Genomic DNA, 17,780 nt, shown 5'->3' with positions numbered 1-17,780 from the left:
AAGCTGAAATATTTTACAATAAAGTTTTCCATAGATGTCTAGAAAAATATTTTCGCAATCATCTAAGATATTTGAAAGAAATGTTAAAATGGGAATGGAAGATTCTTTCTTAATACAAAGTCATTGAACTATTCACAAAAAAACCATCAAATGCTATATACCTCCAAATAATATGAGACCTTCAATGTAGAGTGAATAATATTTTGGTTTTGCTACTTAGATATGAAAGACAGTCAGATTTACTTTAAGTAAACAATATCTGATACTTAGGAATATGAATATATTGAGTGCTGAGAGCTTTCTCTTTTTTTTTTGGTCATATAATGCACTATTATAAATGAGCATATTTTACATTTTTTACAAATAAATTAATGACCAAAAGTTACTTCATTGCAAAAAGTGTCAGTCTTTGAAGAACATAAGAAAGAAACCTTCAAAGAAACATAAGAATTACTATTATAATGATAATCATACCACTATCACATAAGTTAGCTTGGGGAATTTAAGTTGCTTCTTTAATATTTAATTGAAGCATAAAGATCATAAATTAGGATAGTTGCCAAGTAATAATATATTTAAACATATCCTAAAATTGTATCTATGATTTTCTCCTGAACTTTATACATATAACGTCACCAAAATGCTCAGTTACATTTGAATATTTCATAGGTGCTGTAGGCTCCAAACAGAATTTAAGTTCTCAAACCACCCCTAATTATTTTTCTTCCTGGTCTCATTAATCTCATACATTGCAATACCATTACAGATACCGCTCCATGAAGGAGAGGTGCCATTATCCCTTCCCTACTTAGATGCAGCTACCTTGGATTACATGTTCCATGTTATGAATGGGAGTTCCTGAATGGGCATATCTAGGAAGGAGTGGGTTAGATATATAAAGCGAATTGAAACAAAAGAGGAGAGGCATGTAGAGACTCTTGAAAAAAAATACTTGGAAGAGCCCAGGGGTGAGAGACATGTGGAGAGGCTGCTTCTGGTCCCTGGCAAATATAATAGCACTAGAATCTTGACTTCATGTTGGATATATGGTGCATTTTGAATTTTTTAATATCTCTTTCAGTTGAGGCTCTCTAGACCTGCCCAACACCATTATTGTAGTTTCTGCCAAAAGGTACCTTAGATCAGTAGCAAGGTTTGGTCCTTTTAGCTTTGTTTCAGGCCAACCCTATTTACAGGTATATTTGCCCACAAGAAGATGGGTAATTTAGGGAGTTTTCTGGGAATGTATTATTTGAAATCCTTTTATCTCATTCTCTATGCATACTAATTATTAAAAAGCTTTCACACTAAGTATCTGCTTCCTTTGCCTTTGTGTGCATGGATGGCAGGACCCCTTTTAGAGTTGCACACCTTAATAGTTTGTGGTCCCTGGCTAACCCTCAGTTGTAGGTGAACATTACTAACCCACCCAGGGACTTAAACTAGAAACATCAACACCATCTTACACCATCTTACAACATCTTACATCTTACACATCTCATACTGCTTCAGGACTCCTTTCTTATTCTTTCAAACCCATCCAATAAACTTCCCACTCATTGATTCAGAATTAATTCCATGAATTGGTTGGCTCATCTTCTTTCTGATATAGTTTTCCTAGATAAATTCTCACCCCGCTCTTACCTGTGTGACTGTGGTAGTTTCCTCACTGGTGTCTGTTTCTGTTTATGTGACTTTTTACTTCTGATGTTGGCTCCTTACCTTCATCCTGATCAAAGTGAAAGCAGAACACTGATTTTAACAACAAATCCCCATTCTTTCATTTCCTCATCCAAAACCCTTAAATGACACCCCTGGCAAAAGATAAAGTCAAAACTCTTGCACATGACATTTACTTGACCCCACTTCCTTCTCCACTCTCATTTTCCTTTATTCTTCAAAGGACATTTATCCTCGAGTAGTTTCAAGGTGTTGGTCATTTGCTGTACATAAAGGTTCTTTATGTTTGCACCTTGTGCAAGTTCTCTGTCCGAGAATTTTCATTTGATGTATTTATATTCATTCTTAAAATGCACAGGAAACATCTTTTCCAGAAAACTTCCCTGGAACCTCGAGGTGGTTCACTTTTTCTCTGCTTTTGCAGACATTGTTTCTAAACTCTATGCCAGTGCCCAGTACCTTGGTGAATCTAACCTTTGTTTTTACTCTACTGTCACTATTCTAAAGCCAGGAACCATCATTCCCACCTTTGAATCCTCAGTGCCTGCCTTCTAACTTCTCTCAGGGAGAAGGCTAAGCTTCTGATAGACTTAAATATTAGGTGGTGCAATTGAAAGTTATTAATAAGATATTATAACTTTTGGTGTAATTGTCTGTCAATTCTTTTAATGAAGAGGATATATTTTTCAAACATTCTTATTATACATCATTGTGGAGCCAAACTTAAAAAAAATTCTCTGGAATGAGAAGCAGTATAAAATTTGTAGAAGGGAGGACGGATGTCATCAGGAGAAGCTATCAGCCTGTTCTCTGCAGAACAGATGAGAGCAGTTTCAGAATGGTATTCTGTAGACACCAGCATTGCTAAGTGAAAGAAGCACATGATGGCTGGGCACATGGAGCCCCAGAACCACATGGTGTTAACTAGAAAACGCTGCTCTTCAGTATTAAGGAAAGAGGCAAAGACAACCATTAGGCTCTGTTATCTCCAGTGATGAACTCACTATTTGCTAATCTGTTCTCAGCTCAGGGAAATAGCTTTCTATCACTCCTCCATTCCACTGGGCATCATTTAGTGTTTGAGCAGACATGGCCAGATGTGCAGGTTACATTCTATTCCAGAAGTAGAAGGCACTAAATTGAATTCTAATGGCTCAGACAAGTAAATATGCCCCACAAAATACCTCCCTTACCACTAGGAAATGACTTATGCACTGGGGATCACTCTGTTCATTAACCAATATTGGTTAAGGGCTTGTATGGGCACCTGTGGGTTGATATGTTCAGTGTCTATTCAGATAATGGCCTCCCAAATGACATACATCTTACTTAACCTTTGAAAACAGAGAGGCAACCAGATTCTGAATCTGAGGAGTTGTTAAAATTATCTGTTACAGCCGTCCATATGCTTGCTTGAAAATATATTGCTGTGTATTCAGGCAGGAAGCATGAATGGCTATCCTATGCAGTGACTCTTCATGCTTTGCAATGGCAACTTGAAAAGAGGCATTTAAAAGATTTGGCTGTTGTCAATGATAATCTTGTAAATATCAAGGATGCTATTTCCATTAAAATTCATCCAAATACTTTCATTGTATTTAAAAAACCTCAGACTACAGAAAAAGAACTGGAATGACTTCCTGTATGCTTAATTGTCCGACCACTGCTGTCAAAGGCAAAGAACCAAATGGTTACAAGCTGGGATCCTATTCTACAGATGACAACTGGTGATTACATATAAAAATGTAATACTCTTTATACCAAAACTTTGTTACTGCCTGAAAATGAGTGTATATTTTCCTGTGTATTAGTATATTGCTGGGTTTCAGGAACATTCAGTATAATGAATTATCCTGGCCAATGATAATAAAAATAAGTTATGTATTTGAAAATTGCCAGGGTGGCAGATCTTAAGTTCTCACAAGAAAAAAATTGCAACCATGTGTAGTGCTGGATCTTAACTAGATTTATTGTGGTGATCAATTTACAGTATATACAAAATTCAAATCATAAAGTTATATACATGAGACTAACATGTTATATCTCAATTATATCTTAATAAAAATTATTTATAGTTGCATAGCATCTTATACTTTTGAAAGCACTTTCTTACCTCTAATTTGATCCTTTCAAAAACTCTGTGAAATAAAGCAATGACTACCACCTTTCTGTTAGTCTCAGAAGAGGAAGTTATAGAGGAGAGTAATTAAGTGGAACATACTAAATCTTCTCTTTTAACAAACCTGTCCCTTTCAGGGCCAGTTCTCGCTGCCCACTTACATCTGTGCAAGCATGCTTTATTCTCTTCCTTTTTTTTAAAAGATTTATTTATTTATACAAGAACTGGAGTACAATTCAGAGGCGCGGGAGGGTGAGAGAATTCACCAGAGACAGAGCAGGGAACAGAACAGGTAGACAGATCGAAGACACTGCTGAGGGGAACAGCAGGTGAGACAGGGGAGGTTTGCTGCGCTATGTTGGTATCTCCCTGGCTGGCCGGGGATCAAACTCTTGCTGCAGAGGCTGTGGACAGCTTCTCAGTGCAGTGCTCTACACGCTGTACCCTTTTTATAATAAACTTGCCCTTTTGGATATATATATGTGTGTGTATGTGCACCATATATATGTTGGTGTGTATATATTATATAATATATATACACATAACTGAATAGGGAAGATGTATTGTGTATAAAGTTGGCAGAAGCACTAAATATGCACTTCTCCAAAGAAGACATACTGACAGCCAATGGGCACACAAAGAAATGTTCAAAATCACTTATTGTCTGAGACATACAAATCAAAACCACAATGAAATACCACCTTGTACCTGTGAGAATGGCCCATTTCAAAAAGACCAGAAACAAAAAGTGCTGGTAAGGGTGTGGAGGAAAAGGGACTCTCATGTACTGTTGGAATAAACTGGTCAAGCCCCTGTGGAAAACAGTATGGAGGATTCTCACAAGATTAAAAATGGATCTACCATGCAGCCCGGCAATTCCACTGTTAGGACTCTGCCCAAAGAACATAAAAACAGTGCTTCACAGGGAAACATCCACTCTCATGTTCATTTCAGCACTCTTTACAATAGTCAAGTGGAAGAAATAACCTAAGTTCCCCAAAACAGATGAGATCAGGGAAATGTGTTACATTGATGGAGCAGCATACTATTTAGCTATCAAAATATAAAATCTTGCCATTTGCAGCAACATGGATAGAGATAGAGGAGACTGTACCAAGTGAAGTAAGTCAGAAGGAGAAAGACAATTACTGGATGGTGTCACCTCTATCTGGAATATCATGAGACCAAAGAAAGGGTCAGATAAAGACAAACTAAGAACTAACGTTAGAAATCTAGATAAAACTTAGGGAGAAAGGGAAGCAGAGAGGTGAGAGCAAGGTGTGGAGGGAGTATAATGGCTTGTGGTGACAGAATACAGGTGTCTTGGTGACAGATTACAGTGGGCTCAGTGTTGTAATAATACCTCATGGGGGAGATCCTATACTTCTAATACACAATGTTATTACAATGAAAAATAAACCCACTACTCACACACCATTATAATCCATAACAGAGAAGAATAAATATAAGTTGTTGACAAAGAGGTTGCAAAACTGTGAATTAAAACATCTTTCTGAAATGCAAAATGAGGATTCAAGATTTAACCAGTATTTCCTGAGTTAAAATTCTCATTCACTATGGAGATAGTTGATCAGAATATTTCATCTCCTGTTTTGATTTGGTAAAATACCAGTGCTGGCAGTGGCACAGCCCCAAGCCTTTGTGTGGGAGTGCTCTCACCTGAACTCTAACCCTCTCAACCCCAACTACCAGCCCAACTTTTGTTTTAAGATCTGAGATTTTAAAAAGTTATTATTTACAGATGATCCTCATTGTTGCAGATTCTGTATTTACAAATTGACCTACTTGATAAAATTGACTTGAACCCCAAATCAATAGTCCCAATGTTTTTATAGTTATTTGAGGACATGAGCAGAGCAGCAAAATATTTCAGTCCCCCAATGCACATATCCCTGCTGAGGTCAAACAAGGTGACACTGTCATCTTGTTTTAGCTTGAATACTATAATCAAGTATCCTTTTGTAGGTTCACTTAGTACCATTTTTTTATGTTTGAGTTTTGGGTGGTTTTTGCAGTTGAAAATGGCTCCCAAATAGTGCTGAATGTTCATAAGTGCAAGAAGGATGGGATTTACCTCATAGCAAAACACATGTACCAGGTGAACGTCCTTCAGGTAAATTACAGTGTTGTTGATTGTTAGTTCAATATTAACGAATCAACAATATATACTAAGTGAGGTGTCTTGAAACAGAACACATAAAACAGGGTTGATGGAAATGTGAGCAGAGGTTTTGCAGGAACCCAAGGCTGCATTTCCCCTAGGAGCAATGGTTCAATTGCTAATTTAGTGTTCAAAAGGACTTTACAGAACCTACCCACTGCAAATAATGAGACTTGACAATAGCTGTATATATTACAAACAAGTAATTTATGATTAAACATGTGGACTGTAGAACAAAATACTCCATTCCATCACTTAGCACCTGAGAGGGCTTAGCCTTCAATTTCCTCATTTGTAATAGAACTCCATTCTTAATATTGTGGTGAGGTTTAAGAGAATTGTTGTACCTGTGGATGCTCACACACCATACTTAGAATACTATGCAGTAGACAGCAAGCATTCATTAATATTAGTTTATTATTTTATAAGGCATGAAACATTGGAAAGTTCCAGTAAAGTGTATAATATCATACAGTAAGTTGCCATGCTGAGAGAGGAATGTAGTTCTTCTGAGTCTAACACCAAACTCACAGGGGAAGCTATCCAAGAGAAGAGAGAGAAGTGTTTGGCGCCTGCATATATGGTTGGTCACTGCCCTAAATATAGAGTTGTAGGCTGTGTACTGAAAGGCACAATGGGAAAGGGTCAATCAGCAAGAGATAGGAAAAGGGGTGCCTTTGAGTGATTGCAGCCATTTCAGGTCTCAGATATCAGATCCCTTGGTTTTGCAGCTTTTTATAGAATGCCTGTGGAAACATAATGGCAGACAGGGGTGACTGCAGTTCAGCATTTCAGACATATCATCTTTTCTCTATAGTGCTGCAGGGGTTATGCTACAAATTGAAAGATCCAGCTACATGAAAAGGAACTGACACATGGAGCCAGGAAGTCTTTTCTTGTGCAGAAAGCTCTGATCTTCGAGTTAGCCAATCTGGAAGGGGCAGATTTGACAAGAAAAATTTCAAATTTTGCACTTACAGAGACTGTGAGCTTAACAAGGGAATTAGGACCACATCCGGGATGGATGAAATTAAAAAAAATTCCAAAAGTGAAACTGGGATAAAGATGCCAAAAACTGAGCAAAAGTCAGCCCAGTGCTTCACACCCCTACTAACAGGATAGTTTCACATTTCAAGTGGAGAGTGGCTTCCTTGGGGTAGGGGTGCTCAAAGGCCATAGTGTCTTAATCTCCACCCCCTGCAATGCTAATACGTACTGTCTTCATGACTCTCCATCCTATGGTCAGTGCATAGAAATGCTCCCTTGCTTTTAGAAACAGCCTCTTAAAAATATTCATTCATCTTTGTAAAGTGGAAGGAACTGGAAGACAGATTGCTTGCCTTCTGGTATGGTAAAATTTGTGGCACTGAAGAAACAAATTTCCCTAAGCATGAGAGAGGAAAGAGATCATATGTAAGAAAGCAGATAGTAAGATGGAGGGAGATTATGAGTTACTATTTTAGGCACACATGAAAATTACACATGGAAAGAATAATGAATTAATGCTCTAGAAAATCAACTAAGACGGAAGGAGAAAAAACTATTATTTTTGTGAGGTGAGCATTGTGCTGGATGCCACAAATCCCCCTGCTGGGTTAACGCCCCTGAAAGTCCTAAGAGGCAGTTCTGACTTTCCTCACTGAAACAGGCTCAGTGAATTTATACAATCGACTCAAGGTCACATAGGCAGTAAGTAGCAGAAAAGAGATTCAAACACGTTTATTTGTGTAATTGTAAAGCTTGAACTTTATGCAACAAAAAGCTCCCCAAGAACAGTATGATAAATTTTTATTTCTGGAGTGATTTCTGAAGTTCACGTGCTGTTCTGCAGACTTTACTTGTACTATCTAAATGTTCACAGCAATGATTTATATACAACTATGTCCATTTCATAGATGCAGAAACTGAAGCTTAGTTAAGGTAATCTGCCTGAGATTCAGTTAATAATTCTTAGAGCTCTAAAATAAGACACAACAGAGGAAGGCTTGCTAAGGCTAAAGAGAAAATCTTACTAACAACTGAAATGGCGCTAAGCAAATGTGTGTGTCTGTGTGTGTGTGTGTGTGTGTGTGTGTGTGAAAGATGTCATGACCTGAATTACAGGGAATGGACACTGACAGGTTATTAGGGTTCCTGCATCTGTCATGGTATCTCAGAAAAAATGAAGAACAAATTAATTAAGTGAAAGACCTGGGGAAATAGCATTAAATAAAGGAAGCAAGGAACATCAGGATAGGATAATGGGGGTGAAGGCAATGAGCTGGAGAGGTACGAAAGAAGGAAAAACTTATTTTATTCCATCAATAGCCTCAGTTCAGTAGCACTAAGTAGGATATTTGCCATCATTAGAGAAATGATAGGAGCTAGATAGGTAAGGAAAAGATGTGGGGGGATTTGTCTTATCATAAAGCCAAAGAAGTGTATCTGAGCTCCACCCAGAAAATGACTCAATTTTTATAGGCACTAATGTTCCAAAGGATTAGAGTTCAACCTAACCGGGAGACAGCTAGTACATTTAGCAGGAGTTATGGCCTCAAGGACTGGGCATAAGCACTTTTTAAATTCAAGGACAACAAGGAGGATCAGGAAGAGTTCATCTGCTGAATTCAAACTTGTATCAGTTGAGGAGTAGCATGAGGCATGAGCACGCCTCTCAACTATTCTTCTCTGCCCCATGAGTGGTGGGTGCCCAGCCTAGCCATGTGCTGGACTGAAGGGAACTAGTGGGTGAAAGTCACCTTCATGGGCAGAAAAGAAGGTGGAGAGAAGCTGTGATCCAAGGTATGAACCCTGACGGCAGAGGATGACTTCCTTTGCTTGGAGTAGTGGCAGCCAAACTTTAATCCTTGCCACTCCCCAAAGTGAGCTGCTTCAATTTCATTATTTTACCCAGAATGGCTCAAGTTTCAAGTGTCACAGAATGACTAGGAATGCTCTCGATCAAACACTCCAGCCTTTGATGCATCTACACAGTTTAATATATTTCTGTAACTAAGCAAGTCCATTGCTATCCAGATGTTCAGAACCTCACTTTTCTCTAGCTCTGCTCCTGGGAACAGGTGCATCTTCTGACAGAGTCATGCAACTCCAAGTACAATTTATTTTAAGAGAAAATTGCCCACCTTTTAGAGTAAATAAACTTGAGAGCAGAGCTGAGTGACTTCATTTCCACTTCCTGGTATAGCAACTGAGGAGTGAGCTTCCTTCAGCTTCAATTGCTCCTCTCAGAAAGTTTTTATTTAGCTTAATAGAAGAAAGCACAGTTACCAGAACAAAGAGGAAAAAAAATAAGGCAAGGTAAGACAAGTAAGTAAAAGACATTTCAGTTTTGACTTTCTTAAAAAAGAACTCTCTTAGTCTGTTAGTCTCAATCTCTTTCTCTCTCTCTCTCTCTCTCCCCCCACTTCCCTACCTTCCCACCATCCCTAATTTCTTTCTTTCTTTATCCTACTCTGTTTTATTTATATTTTTGCTAACGATCAATTGTACTATATAGCATGAAGCATCAATACAATAGGTTAAAAAGCAAGGTATGCAAATGACGAGAGGGATGGAGTGAAATGATCTGAAATATGCTTTCAAAACCATTGTTGTAAATAATATATCTTATAAGAAATGTCCACAGGGGAGCTGTATATAAATAGAAGCACAGTGTGAAATAAGAACTATGCCTTATTTTCTGTAGAAGCTGCTGTTTCTGTGCCAATGAGCAAAGATGCTAACAAAAGAACGCACTAAGTCATACCCCTTAGATGTCTGTCCGTGTGGCATATATTGTATGTTATGTAAGGAGCAGAGGCATGTGCGCCCACTTTTCCCACCTACATGCTTTTTTTTTGAGGATTAAAAGACACCATCCTACGTGGAGCTGTCAGACATCAGTCAATGTGGGTTGAAATGAACCATAGTGAGCGACACCCAAGTGGGTTTGATCTGAAGGGAAAATGAAGATACTGTACTCCCAAGAAGTTTAAATAATAGCATATACATTATTTATTTCCCAGGCTTTAATTCAAATAACCAACAGGACAGGAAAAATACAAGAATGAAAGGTTGTGTATTGTATTTCATGCAGTATAGGTGTCTCAACCTAATGAGTCTCCCGGATCTTAGTTTGCTTCTGAATATCACCAGGGGTGATTATAGCTTGCAAAAGGAGACCAGAAAAAGGCATGCCTTCCTATGTCTTGGGCTGTAATTAAAGCCACAAGCCATCAGATAACGAAGAGGCCAGCTGCAGCCCTTCAAACCTTTAGTACCCTGGCATTAAAAATAGATTACAGCACAAAATATGTACCAAAAATAATCCCAATAAAAAATTTGCACATTTGATTACTATAATTGATTTTTCTTCTAGATATGAATAAATGACCCAGGCTAAATGCCAGTTCCTTGCAAAGAATTTCATTTAAGCTTCACTGAATTGAAAAGGCTCAACCAGACTCAACATTTCCAACTTCCTAGCAAGTAGCAGAAAATCTACCTGACAGTTGCTATGGAAACACGAACAGGAAGAGTGAACCACCAGCCTATAAATCCACAGAGAAACCTTTCTTAATTGGAAGGCCTTTAACCCACACATTTTTCTCATAGCTGCAGAGCTTATTTCTAAAGAGATTATTAAATTCCTCAATTGACTTATGAAGGATGCTTCCCACTATATTACTGTGCTTTGGGTTGCTCGTTCTTTATATCTGTTTCCAAAATTACGAAGCAGACCAGGGATAATAAAAGTTAACACAGATGTTTCGATGAAAAATCCATATGATGTTCCGAAAATAACTTTAGTGGCAATGCTGAACAAAAAGGATTCCAATATAAAAACCAAGATGGTGCAGACATTTTTGTTTCAATGCTATGTCTAAGCCACCAAACTTTTTCACCACACCCCCACCGGCAAATCCAATAGATTAACATTGGTAGGAAATCCTGACAGCATTTCTTAATGTTGAAGAACAGTAGCCAAATCCAAAAATGAATAAATGAGGTGGTGGGATATGTTCATTTTATACTATTTAAAAAAAATGTCCTTTATAATGAAAATTAAATACTAATTGGTTTGTGATTAAACAAGAGGTAAGTAGACACAAGGCAATGTCTCTGTGAATGTCTATGTATTAGAGTAGATTTGGTTGATTAAGTCATCAGATTGAATTTTATAATAAAATCTACATGGGGACTAAAGTTGAAATAGAGAATGTTGGTATATAAGCCTGTCCATATTCATAGGCAACCTTCTCCCCTTTCCTCCTACTGTATTAAAGAAATGTACCTCCTCTGGTTCAAGCTATTGCCCTCCTTGGATTCAATTCACACCCTCTTCAGCTTCCCTAGACACCTTTCTATAGGTGTCATGCCTACAAATCCACAAAGACCCTCAAGCTCCATGTGCCACTTTTGTATAGCTATCTTTCCCTCTCCTTTCAGTGTGGTATTTGAATGAATTTTAGTCACCTTACTACCTCTCCCTCCTTACAGTCTGCCCTTTTTTCAGCTCCCTAAAACCTGGTGCCCACTCCATTTCATCTTCCTCAGTTGTGGTCCTGACTTCTCTAGCTTGTTGGACCACTTCCATCTTCTTTATGCAAATCTTCCTGTTTCTATTATATGACAGTTTCATGACATCCATCTTTTCAGTTTTTCATTCTCTGTCTACTCTCTGAAATTCTGCAGAATCATTTATTAACATTCTTTCATTTTCTATTTCTCTTGGGCAACTTCAGGCCTTTCAATCACCATCAACGAGCTAATGACTCACAAACATTTATGTCAACCTGTTTGTAAAACAATGGGTAGAATATATATCTGCCTCATCAGGTTACTGAGAGCACTAGAGAGAATATTTAAAACTTGTCCAACCCATTGTAAGCACTCAGTGGAAATGTTAGGTATTAGTAGCTTGCATTTGAGATGGATTAAAGATAGTATGTGCAAAGATGAACACTCTTTTCCTCATAGCATTTCATCCCATTGGTTCCTTCTCAGCAAATCCTCCACTTATTCTTTAGATGTATTTGCATCACCAATTCTACCAAAAAGTTCCTTAATCTTTTCAAGTGAGGGCTATCAAAATGTGCTGTATTATTAGCAGTCATATTCTACTGCAGTGTAATTGCCTATTGACTACTCATTTTGAGTGCAAAACTATATAGTTTTATTCATTATTTTATCCCTAACAAGTATTTATTGTCATGAATAAATGCATAACCAAAAGTGGATAAAATAAAGCATTAACTAGAAATCCTTAACTTATACCTTCGTGATTATCCTGTGAAATTTTGACAGTTTCCTGTTTTTTTCATCCCAACCACCTTGGATGAAGTTCTAATTGTGCTAATTAACCTTATAGAGGTGCCCAGTACTATTTTGGTCTGAAAATTAAATCGGATAACTTGAAATTTTCAAAGTATGAATAAAAAACATGCAAACATATTCATCTGCACAGTTGGTATTATCCCACTATTCAGACTGAAATTCCTCCTTCCTCTCACAAACTGATCTGTTTATTTTGACTATTAATTGCCTGTAGAAAAATAGTTGTTTTCTTTTTATTTTTTGTAAATTTTTTAAGATTTATTTTTCATACAAGATCTGGGGTACAGGCCAGATGCGTGGGGGATGAGAGGATTCACGAGAGACAGCGTGGGAAACAGAACAGGCAGACTGACAAAATGCACTGCTGAGGGGAGCAGCGGACAAGACAGAAGAGGTCTGCTTCACCATGTGGGATACTCGCTGGCCGGCTGGGATGGAACCCGCACTGCAGAGGCTGTGGACAGCTTCACAGTATGGCGCTCAATTACCTGAGCCACCAGGGAGGCCCCTGTTTTCTTTTTAAATCATTGTTAATTGATGTGGACAAACCTTTCTCCGGTTAACGAACTTGAGAAATATTCTTGAACCATGTGCTTTGAAGACTTTCACACTGCTAACTTTGTGAAGTTGGACAGAGACAGTTTATAATCAATGTGTTCATGAATTAAGGAAAAAGAATTTGGGGGACAGGTAAACATGGTTTTCATCTAATTGTTGCCACAGAAACAAGCACCAGAGATCAGTACATATACAATTATTTTACAATGCACATAACCAAAGGGCAATTACTGGCAGCCCTCATGACTTAGATGACCACATATGCACATACATATTCACTCACACACTCATGAGGTTGTGCCTTGTGGCTCCTTTTCCCATTTTATATACCACTGATTTTTAAAAACATTTGAAAGGACCAATGCAAGGCAACTGGGAACACAATGTGTATTACACTGATTTCAATTCCCAATAGAAGCCATAGAGATTTCTATGACCATTCACTTGGGAAGGGTGTATGAAAAGGTAGAGCTTTGGTGTACAAGAGGTCTGATTCTGAATGCAACGCTACCTCTTCCTGACCATGAGATTTTTGAAAACTGGCTCAACCTCAGATGCCTATCTTGTGAGGAAAAGAAACTATCATCCTTAGAGGACTGTTGACAAGTTATATGCAATTATATGGATCAGATCATTCAGGCCAATAAATGAGATCAGTTAAATGTAGCTAAAGAAAGGGTGAGCCATGTAGCTCCAGTCTACATGAGGTTATTTCAAGGGAACATCACTGTTTAACCTTCCAGGTCTCTGATCTAAGGAATGGGCACATGAATTAGTTCATGCATTATTTTACCACCTGAGACATCTCTAAGGATTTGAACATAATAAATAAAGTAGTTATGTCTTTAGCCCTCATCCTTATTGGAACACAAAATTTTAAAAATATATTTTGTGGCAGTAGGTTATAAACCTGCTCTTTAAAATTTAGAAATAGAAATTTTAATTTGTTTTTTGAAAAACACAAAATGCTAAAATAAATTCTGTGATATGTCTGTATTGTGCAGGATAATTATACATTGGACAAAAAGACAATTCTACACAGACAGTAGAGTCAAACCTTTTAATGGTTCTGCTTTTTATTTCATTTTAAAAAGAAGGAAAAGCACCAAAAGCATATGTCTAAGCAGACTGAATTTGAAAGTTTGGCTCACTGATGTGATTCACTCACCTGCATTTTATCTACTGCTATTCTACCATATGATATCATCTCACATATTTTCACATCAGTTCACTAATTTAATCTTCCAAAGAACATTGAAATATATGTAGGTTTTGCATATTATTGCCATTTTTTACAGATGACTAAAACTCAGAAAAGAAATGAAATAATTTCCCTAATTATACCAAGTATTAAGAAGAATCAAGATTCAAACCCAGCTGTCTGATAACAAAGGCTATTGTTTTCTTTAACATAACCTTGTCTCATGATATAATGTCACTTCACCTTCTTGTCATTACAGCAGTTATATAACACCAGTGTTCTGTATTCATGATTCCTTTCCCTTCCTCCCCCACCACCTCCTTCCTTCCTGACCTTTTCTTTTTCTTCCCTCTCTCCCTCCCTCCCTCCCTCCCTCCAAGTCTATCTTTTTGCACATGTAAATTTTTCCTGCCTGAAATATTTTCCTTTTCACCAATATGTAGTCATTTGTTTAATATGGTCATTTATCAGCCTCCCCTGTGGTGCAAGGGATTAAGCACCGCACTATGAGGCAGCCCACAGCCTCTACAGCACGAGTTCAATCCCCAGCCACCCAGGGTAAGACCCATATGGCACAGCAGACCTCTCCTATCTGGCCCTCTGCTCCCCTCAGCAGTGTATTTCAGTCAGTGTGCCTGTTCTGCTCCCCTCACTGTCTCTAGTGGATCCTCTCACCCCCTGCACCTCTGACCTGTACCCCAGCTCTTGTATGCATAAATAAATAAATCTTTAAAAAAATATGGTCACTTACCTAGACAGATCTTTGAGAAGCACCATTTCTGTTCTTTTTAATAAAAAGGGGGGGGGTAATCCTCCTGTAGTCCAGTAGTATCATTACTCAGGACTCCCTGTGAAATTCCCTTAATTCTTCCTGCCTACACTTAAGCATAAATCCTAAATGTATGTGTGGGGTGGGAACTTACAAATATGTTTTATTATGACTTTCTTTTCCTATTTCAGTTTCTGTCTACTAAGAGATCTCAAGGTTTTAGGAATGTGAATTTTATCATACATTCAAATTCTGGTTTATGAGCTTCAAAATCCAATAGTTAATGAATAGAACTGTGATACTGTTAAAACTTTTATATACTAGATGACTGCACAGCTAATTCAAGAAAACAAGTTAAAATGACTGAAAATTACTACAATACACAGGTTGTGAAACACTTTTTGAGCAAACGAAGCATCACAAGGCATACTCACCTGCCTTCATTCACTTGCCTATCCTTTTCCATGTTATAGCCAAATGAGAAAATAATTGTACTTTCTATAAAACCTCTCAGTCATAATTTTATTTGTGACTTCAATTGTCACTACTATAAAAATTCTACATCATAATTATCTTTTTTTTTTTTTTTTTTTTAATAGAGGCATGTTTTTTTTATTTATTTGTTTGTTTGTTTTGTTTATACATGCACTGGGTACAGTCAGAAGCACAGGAGGGTGAGAGAATTCACCAGAGCCAGAGCGGGGAGCAGAGCAGGCAGAAGGACCGAAGTACACTGCTGAGGGGAGCAGCGGGCGGCAGGAGAGGTCTGCGCGCCATGTGGGACCCTCCTCTGGTGGCCGGGGAGCAGCAGGGGATCAAACCGGCGCCGCAGAGGCCGCGGGCAGCTTCGCAACCCAGCGCTCAACCGCTGTGCCACTGGGGAGGCCCTACATCATAATTATCTTTGTGACTTATGCTTTCCCCAAACCTACCACTTTCTATTTTTCTAACTTACTTTGATATGAGATAAACCACCAGCATCATCTTTACTTACTGTTAAAATAATTGGAGAAGGCAACTTTTACCTTGATCTCTTCATTCCCTTCCCTGCCCATAAAAGAGGCAATGTCAAGATAAAGGAAGAGAAATGGTAAAGTGATGCAGTGTTATTTATAGAACTAAATGAATCAGATTCTTACAAAACATACACATCTCTCACTTATACTAGAGAGCCTGGGATGCAATATTAACTCTTAGAGCTTTCCTCTCCCCAGTAGTGTCTATATTACTTCAGAATGTTAAATTCAGTCTTTTTCATTTGTCTTCAACAGTGAGGGGGGTAAGGTACTAATGTTTTTTGAGAATCATAGCACTCCAAGGAAGAGAGCCATTTTTAGAGAGGAGGAAAATGAAGCTTACAGATGAGACAACCTGTCTGCAGTCACATATGTAATCCAAGTTAGAACAGTAATTCAAAGCCAGATCTTCCACTCTATCATTATACTTTTGTTACCTCACAAATAGATAATTATTTTAGATGAAAATGAATTGATGTTTGAAAAATATGTTTTAAAATACAAACTTGGGTACCGATTTTCAGTAATTGTAGAGTAGCTTCTATTGGGCTAGTTTTCCTGCTGATAGTAATTATTTTTTTTAAAGTATTTGAAGGCACTGGAGAGTGACAATTTAAGTAAAAACTGGAGGAGGTTCAACTCTTGATAGAGGGAAATCATAGTAGGTAAAAGTTAGTTAACATATCTAGGGATGGGTTATACTAGCCAGGGATGCATAAGATGAGGCAGGAAGACATATTTTGATTAGCTTGATGTACAAAATAATAAAAGTCTGGAAATACTGGGGATTGAAAGTTAGGGGAAAATCCATACCCAAATGAAACCAGAGGAAGAAACCCCACAGGTGGCGTATAATCTCCCCTCAAATACTTCAAAATTTGTGTACCTATGATGTAAAACAAAGGAGTTCAGGAGGATAGCAGTAATTTAAATCTGAGAGAGCTGACAGGGATTTCAAAAGCATAAAAATTTCATAGCACATAGAAGACTATATTAGGAATTTGGGTCTTATCAAGTTAGAGGAACTTGGAAAATATTTTAGGATTTTCACTCAAACTTCAAAAGCACTATTCAAGAACTCAGGTAGTCATAATAGTATTAAAGACAAAGTTAAAACAGAACACTCTTAACAAATTAAAACCAAGCTTCTACTAGTCAAGTTGATGTGAAGCAATTTAATTGCATTCTAGAGTTAATCTATTTAAACTTTTCAGAGAGAAATAACAGAATCCAGAGTCTCAACAAGATATACTGCAGTTATTCTAAAGGGCATATACAATGAGAAATATCAGCCTATAAAAACTGACCTACAGAAGAATTATATGCACACATTAACAGGCAGGGATTTATTCAAATTGTCATAAATACATTAAATAATCCATAGGAATGATACATGTGTATTACATATGATACATTACATATGTAATGATACATATATATAAGATTATAAAGGAAGGCATATATAATATTTGTGGAATAATACTATTGTAAAATTCTTATATTAATTAGTAAGTGATATCATTTACTGTCAATATTAAATGTCAATGCATATGTAGTACTCTCAAGAGAAACTACATGGCAAATACACAAAGCAGTTTGGATAAAAAGTCAGTAGAGGAATTTAAATGAATTAGCAGGAGATATTTAATTAAGGCCAAAAATGAGAACTAGGGAACAAATTTAAGAGGGGACAATGAGAAAACAAGATGATAGTGGATTTAAATTCCACTATCATAAATAGACTAAACATAAGCATAAATAGACTAAATTATGCCCTTTAGTTACCAATTTGATTTATTGATAGTATTACTCTAGGGACATGTCAACGAATCCTTTATCATCACTATGGGTAAGAACAACAGTCAAATCTAAAAAGATGGAGTAAATTAAAGAGTGGGATAGACGTGGATTAACAGTAATTCATATGAAAAAGTCTATAA

General features: G+C 37.4%; 2 long non-coding RNA genes across 2 annotated transcripts in view; one reads left to right on the top strand and one right to left on the bottom strand.

Moving 5' to 3' along the window:
* LOC129145771 (uncharacterized) overlaps positions 1-17,780 on the bottom strand; it is a 110,340-nt gene that overhangs the window by 25,499 nt on the left and 67,061 nt on the right. The window contains exons 2-3 of the long non-coding RNA XR_008551800.1: positions 9,104-9,224; positions 1,645-1,729 (exon numbers count right to left, since the gene is read on the bottom strand). This is a non-coding gene — a long non-coding RNA (uncharacterized LOC129145771). The remainder of the gene's footprint in view (positions 1-1,644; positions 1,730-9,103; positions 9,225-17,780) is intronic.
* Positions 1-17,780, top strand: part of LOC129145772 (uncharacterized) — a 119,292-nt gene that overhangs the window by 52,093 nt on the left and 49,419 nt on the right. The gene's annotated exons all lie outside the window — the stretch shown is intronic.

Source organism: Talpa occidentalis, unplaced genomic scaffold, assembly GCF_014898055.3.
Source record: "Talpa occidentalis isolate TD23 unplaced genomic scaffold, MPIMG_talOcc4v2.1 talOcc4.14, whole genome shotgun sequence".
Classification (NCBI taxonomy): Eukaryota; Metazoa; Chordata; class Mammalia; order Eulipotyphla; family Talpidae; genus Talpa; species Talpa occidentalis.
The sequence above is the reverse complement of the archived record's forward strand: the minus strand, read 5'-3'. Positions and strand labels throughout refer to the sequence as shown.